The sequence below is a fragment of the Camellia sinensis genome, chromosome 14 (assembly GCF_055761805.1).
Source record: "Camellia sinensis isolate YWXY chromosome 14, ASM5576180v1, whole genome shotgun sequence".
NCBI lineage: Eukaryota > Viridiplantae > Streptophyta > Magnoliopsida > Ericales > Theaceae > Camellia > Camellia sinensis.
Genome location: NC_138974.1, coordinates 125,679,231 through 125,689,294, shown reverse-complemented (window position 1 = coordinate 125,689,294; position 10,064 = coordinate 125,679,231). Strand labels below are relative to the sequence as shown.

The 10,064-nt window shown below is 32.7% G+C and overlaps 1 long non-coding RNA gene across 1 annotated transcript; it reads left to right on the top strand.

The window, feature by feature from the left end:
- Positions 1-1,295: 1,295 nt before the first annotated feature.
- On the top strand, positions 1,296-2,199 carry LOC145807731 (uncharacterized). The gene is made up of 4 exons (XR_014351055.1): positions 1,296-1,448; positions 1,531-1,625; positions 1,709-1,741; positions 2,098-2,199. It is a non-coding gene; the product is annotated as an uncharacterized LOC145807731 (long non-coding RNA).
- Positions 2,200-10,064: the final 7,865 nt, after the last annotated feature.

The following is a 10,064-nucleotide window of genomic DNA, read 5'->3' as shown; positions in this document are numbered from 1 at the left end:
TTAGTTGAAAAGTCCCTATTAACAACTGAGATTTGGATTGCAGGCCCATTGGCTATGCTGCTCTTTGCATCAGTAACCTTTGCTTCTGCCTTCTCTCTGTGCCACTGTTACAGATCACCCAGTCCAGGTCCCAAGAGAAATCCCTCCTACCTAGAAGCTGTTCGGACGATTTTAGGTGAGAGTTCTAAGTTAGTTAAAATAAACGATCATCACAACATATCCCTTTTTAAGGAAAGCAATTCTCTTGATATTCCATTTTTCAGCAACAACTCAGATCTTTATTTTATGAAAAGTTGGTGATTAGTGTATTATTTTACTCATTGATAGGCAATTCTTCAGAAATTAATTGATTGCGAAGGTTGAAACAGTTGAAGGGATTCATTGATGGTGTTACTAGCCCGGCCGGGCATTGGCTCCTGCCTCAAATTTGTCAAATTTGTTTGGGAGACTTCAAGTGCAGAGATGGTCTAACCAATGGCTTCTGGTGCTGACCTAAATACCATCCTAAATGAGGGAGATTCTCTTAACTGTTAACATTTGTAATGTTTTTCATTTCATTCTTTTTGTCCATTTATTGAAGTTTCACACAAGCTCCAGCAGTTGGGTTGGATTCCTGAGCTTATTTTGTCCAGGTTAGGTTTCTCTAGAAATACTTGCACAGTACAGATGACCCCATAAGGCTAGATTGACTTGTGTACAATGAGTGAGTATTTCATTGGAGTTCCATTTAATAGGTGAGGTATTTGTGTATATTAAGGGTGCATCTTGATGGCAAATGGAAAAGAAACTCTGGGTGTGTTTTACATAGTATGTCAAATGAATTCACTAAACTTGTGTAGTTTTTGTAATTAGTCTACTTAGCTGTGATTTAAAATTTTTATTTAAATTGACATTTCCATATATGGTTTCATTTTTTTCAATAGCAACTATCATCTCCATGGGACCTCTGATGACCCTTGTCATGTCTTGACAATAGATGTCTTTTCAACAACAGTCTAATTTATTTAGTTTTAGAATGTACTTGTGCAAGAAGCAAGTAGGACTATACAGGTGTAGATACTTATTCTCACTTGTTTTTTCCTTTGTTTTTTCCTATCTCTGTCTTATTAGTTTTTTTTTTCTCACATAATTTATATAGGAATATATAAAAAAGTTCATTAAGAATTTTGACAGAAAGTTAAATGTGCAGGTGTATGGGACATAACAGAGGATGGGAGGAGGCAGCCTCAATGTTCTCAGGCACCTCCATAGAGCTGAAGACTTGCAATGCTGCTTTGCTTGAAGCTATTGGGAAATGTGCAGGTGTATCTGCTTTGCAATGCTGATAATAAAATTAATATTATAATATATATTTAGTTTAATATAGTGATATTTTTTAGTTTGCTTCATAATTGTCGCATCTACAGGCGGTTGATGCATGGGGAACAGTTGATATATTGATAAACAATGTAGGTTCTTGAATGTTCCACCTCCTCTTCCATCATTAACAGTTTCAGATATAGTCCACTAACTGATCAACAATGGTTTCAGGTATTACTAGAGATGGTTTATTGATGAGAATGAAGACTGCTCAATGGAAGAAGGTTATTGATCTAAATCTCACTGGTGTATACCTATGCACACAGGCATGTAGATTTTAAGCTCAGTTTTGGCAGTCATAGCTTTCCTCTTAGTTGGATCTAAGCAGGTTTTTTACTACTCTTTGCAGGCTGCAGCCAAAATTATGATGAAAAAGAAAAAGGTATTCCTTTATCAGAGGCTCAATTTTATTTATATTAAAAATGTATTTTCCAGACAACTACACTTTTTTTCCCACCTGCAGGGGGGTGGGTAGGGATTTTATTTTCAACCTATTTTTGATGCATTTCCACTTGAAAGTTTGTTTCTCAAATTTACAGCAGAAATAGTTTTTGGAAAAATATTTCAATTCTCTCCTCATTTCATGCTCTTTCATAATGCATCACAAGTTGCTTACAATTGAGAAAGAAATTTGATATTTTGAGAAACAATTGAGAAAAAAATTTTCAATTATTTGGTAGCTATTTATTATCTTTTTACTTTTCAATCTCCCATTTATCTTAATTGCTGATGTGGCAGGGAAGGATAATCAACATAGCATCAATTGTTGGTCTTGTTGGTAACGTTGGGCACGCCAATTATAATGCTGCAAAGGCAGGGGTACTTGGCCTCACAAAAACCAATGGCAAGGGAATATGTGAGTAGGAATATTAATGTGAGTTTTCCAGATATGTTTCATTTCATTCTTGTAATTAGACACAAGAATGACTTTTTATCTGTTGTAAAATGACTTTTTGTGATGATATGTAACTTTCTGTATGAGTGATTGGTTGATTGACACAATTAAGAGAAATCATTGAGTTAGTTTTTATCTATTTTTTGGGATTAATTAGGGACACCAGAGTTCATGGCTTCAGAAGTATATGCTGAAGAATAAAATGAATTGGTTGATAGCTTATTTCTAGTTAATGCCTAGAAATAAATTATTTTTCTGCCTTTTTCTGCTATTTCAAAGCCTCAGAAATGACTGATTTGTTTAAATTGTTTTCCAGGTACAAAACATTCTTCAACAGATGGTGAGTTGTAATGTAGATCTTATGTTTAACACTTCTACAGTTATTGATTTATTGATTTGGCTTCCATGTTCTGATGCAGGTATCTAAACCAGTGAAGACTACAGATTCTATGCTATATCAGTTGAGTTCAGTGAATTTAGTAATAAAGACAAGACATTAAATTAAATCATAACTCATGGGGTTTGTCTTGATGTTTTTCCTATTATTTTTTGACAAATGTTAAAACATGATTTGTGGATATGTTATTTTTTAGTTAATGGTGATTGGATATTAAATTGAATGGGAAAGTGAATTAATGATATATTTGCTAATTGACAGCTTTTCGTATAATCGGCTCTTTTTGACAAATGTTCATTTGAATGGAAATAGGAGTTATTGTTTTATATTAGTGTTACTTTTTAATTTTATTACATGTATTTTTTTAGTTTAACCACATAAAATTAGCATAATTTAAAAAAAAAAAACAATCAAAAACATAAAGATGGCATTTTTCAAAACCCCACACTTAATGGTTAGTTTTTTAAAATTAAAAAAAGGCTATGACGACGTTTTTGAAACGTCGCTAAAAGTTGTCAGACGTCATTTTGTAATTATGTATAACATTCAGAGGCGTTTTTTAAAAAAACGTCGCCTATAACAAATTAACGACGTTTCTAAAGTGCCGCTAAAAATTGTCATGACGTCACTTTGGTTTATGTATCACATTTAGCGGCGTTTTTCAAAACGCCGCCTATAACAAATTAACGACGTTTTTAAGGCGCCACAATGCTATAGCGACGGCCGCGTCCTCGACGTTTGGTGCTAAGCGTCACAAAAAGAAATAGTGGCGTTTTTTACACTTATCGCGGCGTTTTTTAAACGCCGCTAAAAGCTGAATTTCCTGCCGTGCAGGTCCCCAAGAGTGTCTCTATCTTTTACTTTCTGGCTTCCACTAAGCTTTTAGGAAAAGGTGGTTGCATTTCATTTTATGGGAGGAAGTTGAATAGGGGGCTTCTGGATATTTGTCGTCTCGTGGAAATATATATCAACAATATTATAAATTTAGAAAAAGGAAATATTTATAAATTATATTTATGGAACTTAAGGCTATTTGATGGGATTTAAGACTTGGTTTGGTTTGGTTTGATTTGATATTTATGAATCACAATTATTCTAGGTGTGACTCAAAACTGACTAATTTTAAATTTACACCATATAATTTACTTCAAAATAAATTTAAGATAAATTTTCATAATTGATAATATATTTCAATGTGAATATATACACTACAAGAAAATCCAGCTTTGGCGACTAAAAAATGAATTTTCGTCCCTGAAAGTAGGACAATCGGCGACTAAAATGGAATTAGTCGCCAAAAGTGAACACTTTTGGCGACTAAGACAATTTAGTAGCCAAATGCATAGTTATTGGCGACTAAAATCAATTTCGTAGCCAAAAGTAGGGGTTTTGGCGACTAAAATTCAGTTTAGTCGCCAAAAGTGCAGATTTTTTGCTACTAAAAAAAATTAGTAGCTAAAAGGAGGGGTTTTGCCGACTAAACCCGACTTTAGTCGCCAAAAGTGCTGTTTTTGGCTACTAAAAAAAAATTAGTAGCTAAAAGGAGGAGTTTTGGCTACTAAACCTGACTCTAGTCGCCAAAAGTGGCTGTTTTTGGCTACTAAAAAAAAATTAGTAGCTAAAAGGAGGAGTTTTGGCTACTAAACCCGACTTTAGTCGCCAAAAGTGCTGTTTTTGGCTACTAAAAAAAAATTAGTAGCTAAAAGGAGGAGTTTTGCCGACTAAAACTGACTTTAGTCGCCAAAAGTGGCCTAAATATTTTTTAGTAAATAATTTATTTTTTAAATAATTATATTGAATTAAAATAATTATATTTGTATATATTATTATTTTGTATTAAGCCGGTTACTATACTATATAAATAATATATATTGCATATATATTCATGTGAAGTTGTAGTGGCATAGTGGAGGGAGTTTTGTGCAAAAAGGTTGGGAATATGGGATGGTTAGGGTTCGAAACTCAGGAAAAGCAAAAAAAAGTCGATTTCTTTTTTTTGCCGGAAACACCTTTGGCGACTAAAATTTTAGTCGCCAAAAGTCTTTATTTTGGCGACTAAACCGTTTAGTCGGCGATTTAGTGACTATTGGCCACTAAATTTTTAGTCGGTAAATGTATTATTTCCAAAAGTGAAAAACACTATTGGCGACTAATTTTTTAGTCAGTAAACACCTATTTTTGGCGACTAAAAAAAGTTTAGTCGCCAATACCCTCCGCGACCAGAAATACGCGACAAATGTGGCGACTAAAAAATTTTGTCGGGAAAAGTCAAAAACTAACTTTCGGCGACTAAAAACAGACTTTTGGCGACTAAAAATTTAGTCGCCAAAAGTGATTTTTTTTGTAGTGATATTATATATATAAAACATAAATGACCCCACATGATACTTATATCATGAAGCAAGATTTGTGAAGTTACAAGAATTTTAACAGCATCCACAAAATAAGCTATAATTGTGTCATATTCAATACAAACATATAATTTTTTGATAGTGTGAAATAATAGAAAATTTATATAGTTAATGTCACCTGATTAGCACACATGCCTAATTTGATTTGTGTCATAATCATCCTTCATTCCCACTTCAATGTGATATTTGCAAGAATTCATTCATAAAATAAACATAATTAACAATTTTCATTCTTTTTTCTTTTGTTTATGCATATTTTGTTTTTGGGCTTTGAGTTTGGTTAGTTCAGCATTAGTCTAAACTATTTCATTAAAATGAAATATTATTCAACAATATCATATATATATCTAGAAAAATTATCTCAAAAAGTACATCTACATATCATAATTATTCTAAATTTGAGATACATCTTGCTAATTTTAAATTTATACCACATATTTTATTTTCAAAATAAATTTCAAAAAAAAATTCATAATATATAATATTTTTTAATATTCTTACTTGACAATGTTATGGTGGGTTTATGAGGGGAAGAGATTGAAAAGTTATAACTTTAAAAAAGATAAAGCTGGGATGCACATTGTAACTCTTGTAATGATTGTGCGAAAAATCGACAATGAAAGAGACTTTTTTTTTGACGGATTCATACAATTCTTAAAGTGATTCACATCATTTATGATGTGTGTCTTATACATGTATAAATGAGTCCCACACATCATGAGTGATGTGGATCATTTTAGAGATTGTGTGAACCCTCTAAAAAAAGAGATCTCACTCATTTGTGGTGAAAAATTATGCCTTAGAAAGGTTTTTGGGGGGCTCAAGTAATGAAAATTGCAATGAAAATGGTATTTTGAATCATTACGTCAGTAGCGAACTGTGGTCGAACAATGGAGGCACCGGAACTATGGAGGAATCGGAAGTGGCCCCCGCCCTCAATTTTGAAAAATTATATATTATTTTTTATATTTTATTAATAATTTATAATATGCATATAAGATTATTTCTAATTATAAAAATACACATTAGTAACTATTTATTTTAATAGTCAATTGAAAAAAAAAATTATCTATTTCAATATTATTTCACAATGTATAATGAAATAGAAATGAGATATTGTTTCGGTGTGCAATACACACCGTATGTAATTTTAGTACAAAATTATATAAGTTTTCATTAATTTAATAAGTGATCTCACAAAAATACGTAATTTAAATATAAATCTACGTCAATTCACTTTTATGAATAATCTTATGCACATTTATATTAAATTTATGTATTTTTATGAAATTACTTATATAAATTTGTGAAAATATACGTAATTTTATGAAAAAATTACGTAGGGTATACATTGTATATTGGTGAATTTTCTGTAAACAAATGGGCATGAAGTCCAACTTTGAGCATTAGTGTGACCCAACACCCCATGTTCAGCCAATTCATTATCAGGTAATTTAGGTGCTCGTCTAAGATTATGTGTAAAAGAGGTTTTATTTTTATATTATTTTTAAAAATATTATAAACAATACTCGTAATAATTATTTTTGGTAAAAAAAAAAGTTTTCCAAAATTCAATTGATAAAATTATATAATTATGATTGACTATACATGTCATAAAAAAATGGATTAGGCATAATATCAATTGTAAATATTATGTTAGTAAAAATTGGATATAAAAACTTCATTACTAATTTTCGTATTTCAAAAATTTAGAAAAAAAAAATTAAATAAAAATTATCGGGTAAAAAATTAGTCTTTTCCCTTAAGCCTCAGCCTCTGTGGTCAACCAAAATTGTGCACTTTCAATATCTGGATTAACATATCAAATGTGAAACACCCAAACAAAACAAGTAGAGGGAATTACAGAGGAAGTTTTGGCTAGAGCTCCCCCGTCATAATTTATTACTAGTATAAGTACGCAAGAAAAAAAAAATTTCTAGTTCAAGTCCTATAAAATTTTGAAAGTTATTTTCAGACCAAAATACCCCAAACACTAGTGTGTTTCATCAAGTTAGTTTTGTCTTAGTTTTTGGAATGATTTGAAAACTTTAAAAACTCAATAATTTTTTTTTTTTTAATCTAATCTCTAGCTTTTGTAAAATTTCTATGAATTCTTATCGAAATGTATCGAACAAGGCCTATGATAAATATTAAATTCCATAAAAAATTGACAATTTTATTGTTGAGATTGCTAAAAGTCAGGGAAACTTATCATTGCATTTCCCTTTCTTTTGGAAAAGAAAAACATTCCAAATTTTGGCACCAAATGCGTGAGTGGATGATGATTGATTGGTACGCGGCATGCCAAGACTTGTGACCTAGCCCAAGGTGGGCTGAAAGCGATGCGTTTAGATCTGACTTCTATCACGTGAACTGTGTGCGGTTGATCGGACAACCACCGATTCTTTTTTTCCTCAATGAAGAGGACTTCACAATTTTCTTAGGTGATGGACATGAAAAATAGAAGTAAACTTTACTGTTATTGAAAACTAAAGATTACATATTTAGATAAAGATACTGGTTGATGGATAAACTAGAACTAAAAGATAAAGGCGTTAGATAAATAAAGTAAACTAATAAGCTATTCCTTTGATGAACAGAAGTAGCTTACAAATTAGGATAGTATTAAAACTGCAACTATGTTAAGGAAAAGAAAGACATTCTAAGGTACGGAAGATAGGAAATGTAAAAGATAAAAGGCATAAGGACAATTTAAAGGATAAAGACAGTGGGCCTATAACACCCTATTTGTGGGACCGCTCGAGTGGTCAAGTGGTCGCTTAAGGAAAGAATTGGGACTCCTAGTATCTTGTCTGTAAACTGTGTATAGGTAGGAGACCGCTCAAGTGGTCAGGTTGTCGTTCGAGCAAAGATGTGTTGCTCCCAATATATTCATTGTACACCGACAATATTTCTAGAACCTTACATTTACTACTCAAACGGTGGAATGATTGCTCAAGCGGTCTGTTCTTATTAGTGTTCACCGCTCGAGTGGTGGAACGATCGCACGAACGGTCTGTTCGGGATAGTAGATTTAAAATTCAATCTAAACTCATTTTTTTCTCACTTTTTCATACACTTTTTCTCTCAAACACCCATTTCCAAATCCTAGCCCTAAAACACTTGATTTCTCTTTATTTTACCCAAAATCTACCCTATAACTTCCAAGGAGGATGAAGAGCAAGCGTAGTTCGAAAGTTTTACCAATTGTTATGTGATTTCTTGAAGCTTTGAGTTACGTCTTCATCTTTTGCCTTCACTCTTGAGATATGGGTACTCTTAACTTGATATATCATTGATTTGGGATGCATATGTGGTATTTTCTTGGTTATATAGATAGGATTGAGGAATAAAAAGGGGTTATACTCCATGTTTTGGAAAACTTTATGTATATCCTTGTTGTTTATTGTTATTAGTGATGAATGTTGACCTTTAATGTGCAAAGGAGGGAAAAGCCCCAATTTTTCCAAAACCCTAGTTTCAAATTTGATTTAATGAAGGGTTTGACTCAAATTGACTCTTGAAACATGAAATTGGATGAATAATCTTAACAATGATGTTGGATATGAGATTTTGGAACTATCTTGGACAATAAATGTGAGATCGTGGAATTGAAGAATATTGTTGTTCGTATTATGTATTGTTGTAAATTGGACAAACAATAAGAAATTGGGATTTGGAAATTCATGCATCATGTGCATCACATCTTTTCTTTATCATTTAAATTGTGGATGTTGGAAAGTGTTGGAGGGGGTAAATAGCGTATGAGTCCGGGTAGTGACTCAGGTTCTAGAAATGAGTTGTGTATTGTATATTGGTACCCACGCAAGAGGCAAGGTGCCCAATTGTCCTTTCTTGAGCATGTCACTGGATGAATGTGGGCAAAGGTTTTAGGGTATCCACGAGCCTGCAATTTTTAGAGTCGGCAAATCTGGAAAAAAGATAGTTTTTGGTGTCCACAAGCCCGTCATTTCAAGAGTCAGCAAATGTGGAAAGGAAAGGTTTTGGCTGCCCAACACCCCGTCATTGTTAGATCGGTGAATGTGGAATTATTTTCAGTACAAAAATATATGTGTATATATATGCGTGGTTCTGGCTCTTGCTTGTGATGTCATAGAGTATTTACACCCAATGGTTTGGTTAAGATATGTTTCTGACATCATGCATTTGGCATCATGGTTTTAAAAAGGAAAAAACTTGGATTTTTCCCATCTTTTGCATAGCATGATCATATGTCTTTTGAATAATTATATATCTTGTTAATGGTATTTCCTACTGGGAAATGGCTCATCCCAAAAGTAACAACCTTTCAGGAAATGATGTGATAATTCCAACAAAGTAATTTTGGTATTAGGTGTATTTTTTGATGGGAGCACGAAGGCTCTTTGATTGCTAAATATTGAAGCTTCAGGGGCTATATTTGTGATTTGGGACTGAAGTCCAACTTTTGTGTAACGAGGGGAAGCCCTTGTGAAGGTGTACACCATCAAGGCATTTTGTTCTATAATCTCTAGCTTCTTAAACTGTTAAGATGTTTCTGAATGTAACTGAACAATGGGGTACTCACTTGAATAGTTCAACGAGAAAGAGAATACTTTTGAACCATGAAATGTACAATTCAATGATATATTTTATTTTATTGTCAGATATACTCATTGTAACAATACTATAATTTGAGAATATATTTTTGGAATGTTACAACTTGGTATCAAAGCTAACCAAGTTTGAATACCTGGAGCTTGTGGAACGTGGCTTCTGCCATAATGGGTTTATCATGCTAGGATGGGACGTTAATTGTCTTGCATGTTTATGTATTTATGTGATTATGTGGGTATGGAATTAAGCTTCTAGGATTTGACTTGCGTCCATTACACCCATTGAAATCCCTTTGGAAAGACACATAATCAATACTTTTTCCATTTGGAAGTCCTTGAGTGTCGTGGGACAAGTTGATGTCTTAAGAGAGTGATCCGTATGTGCTCTATGTGCTTGTTTGGTTTTC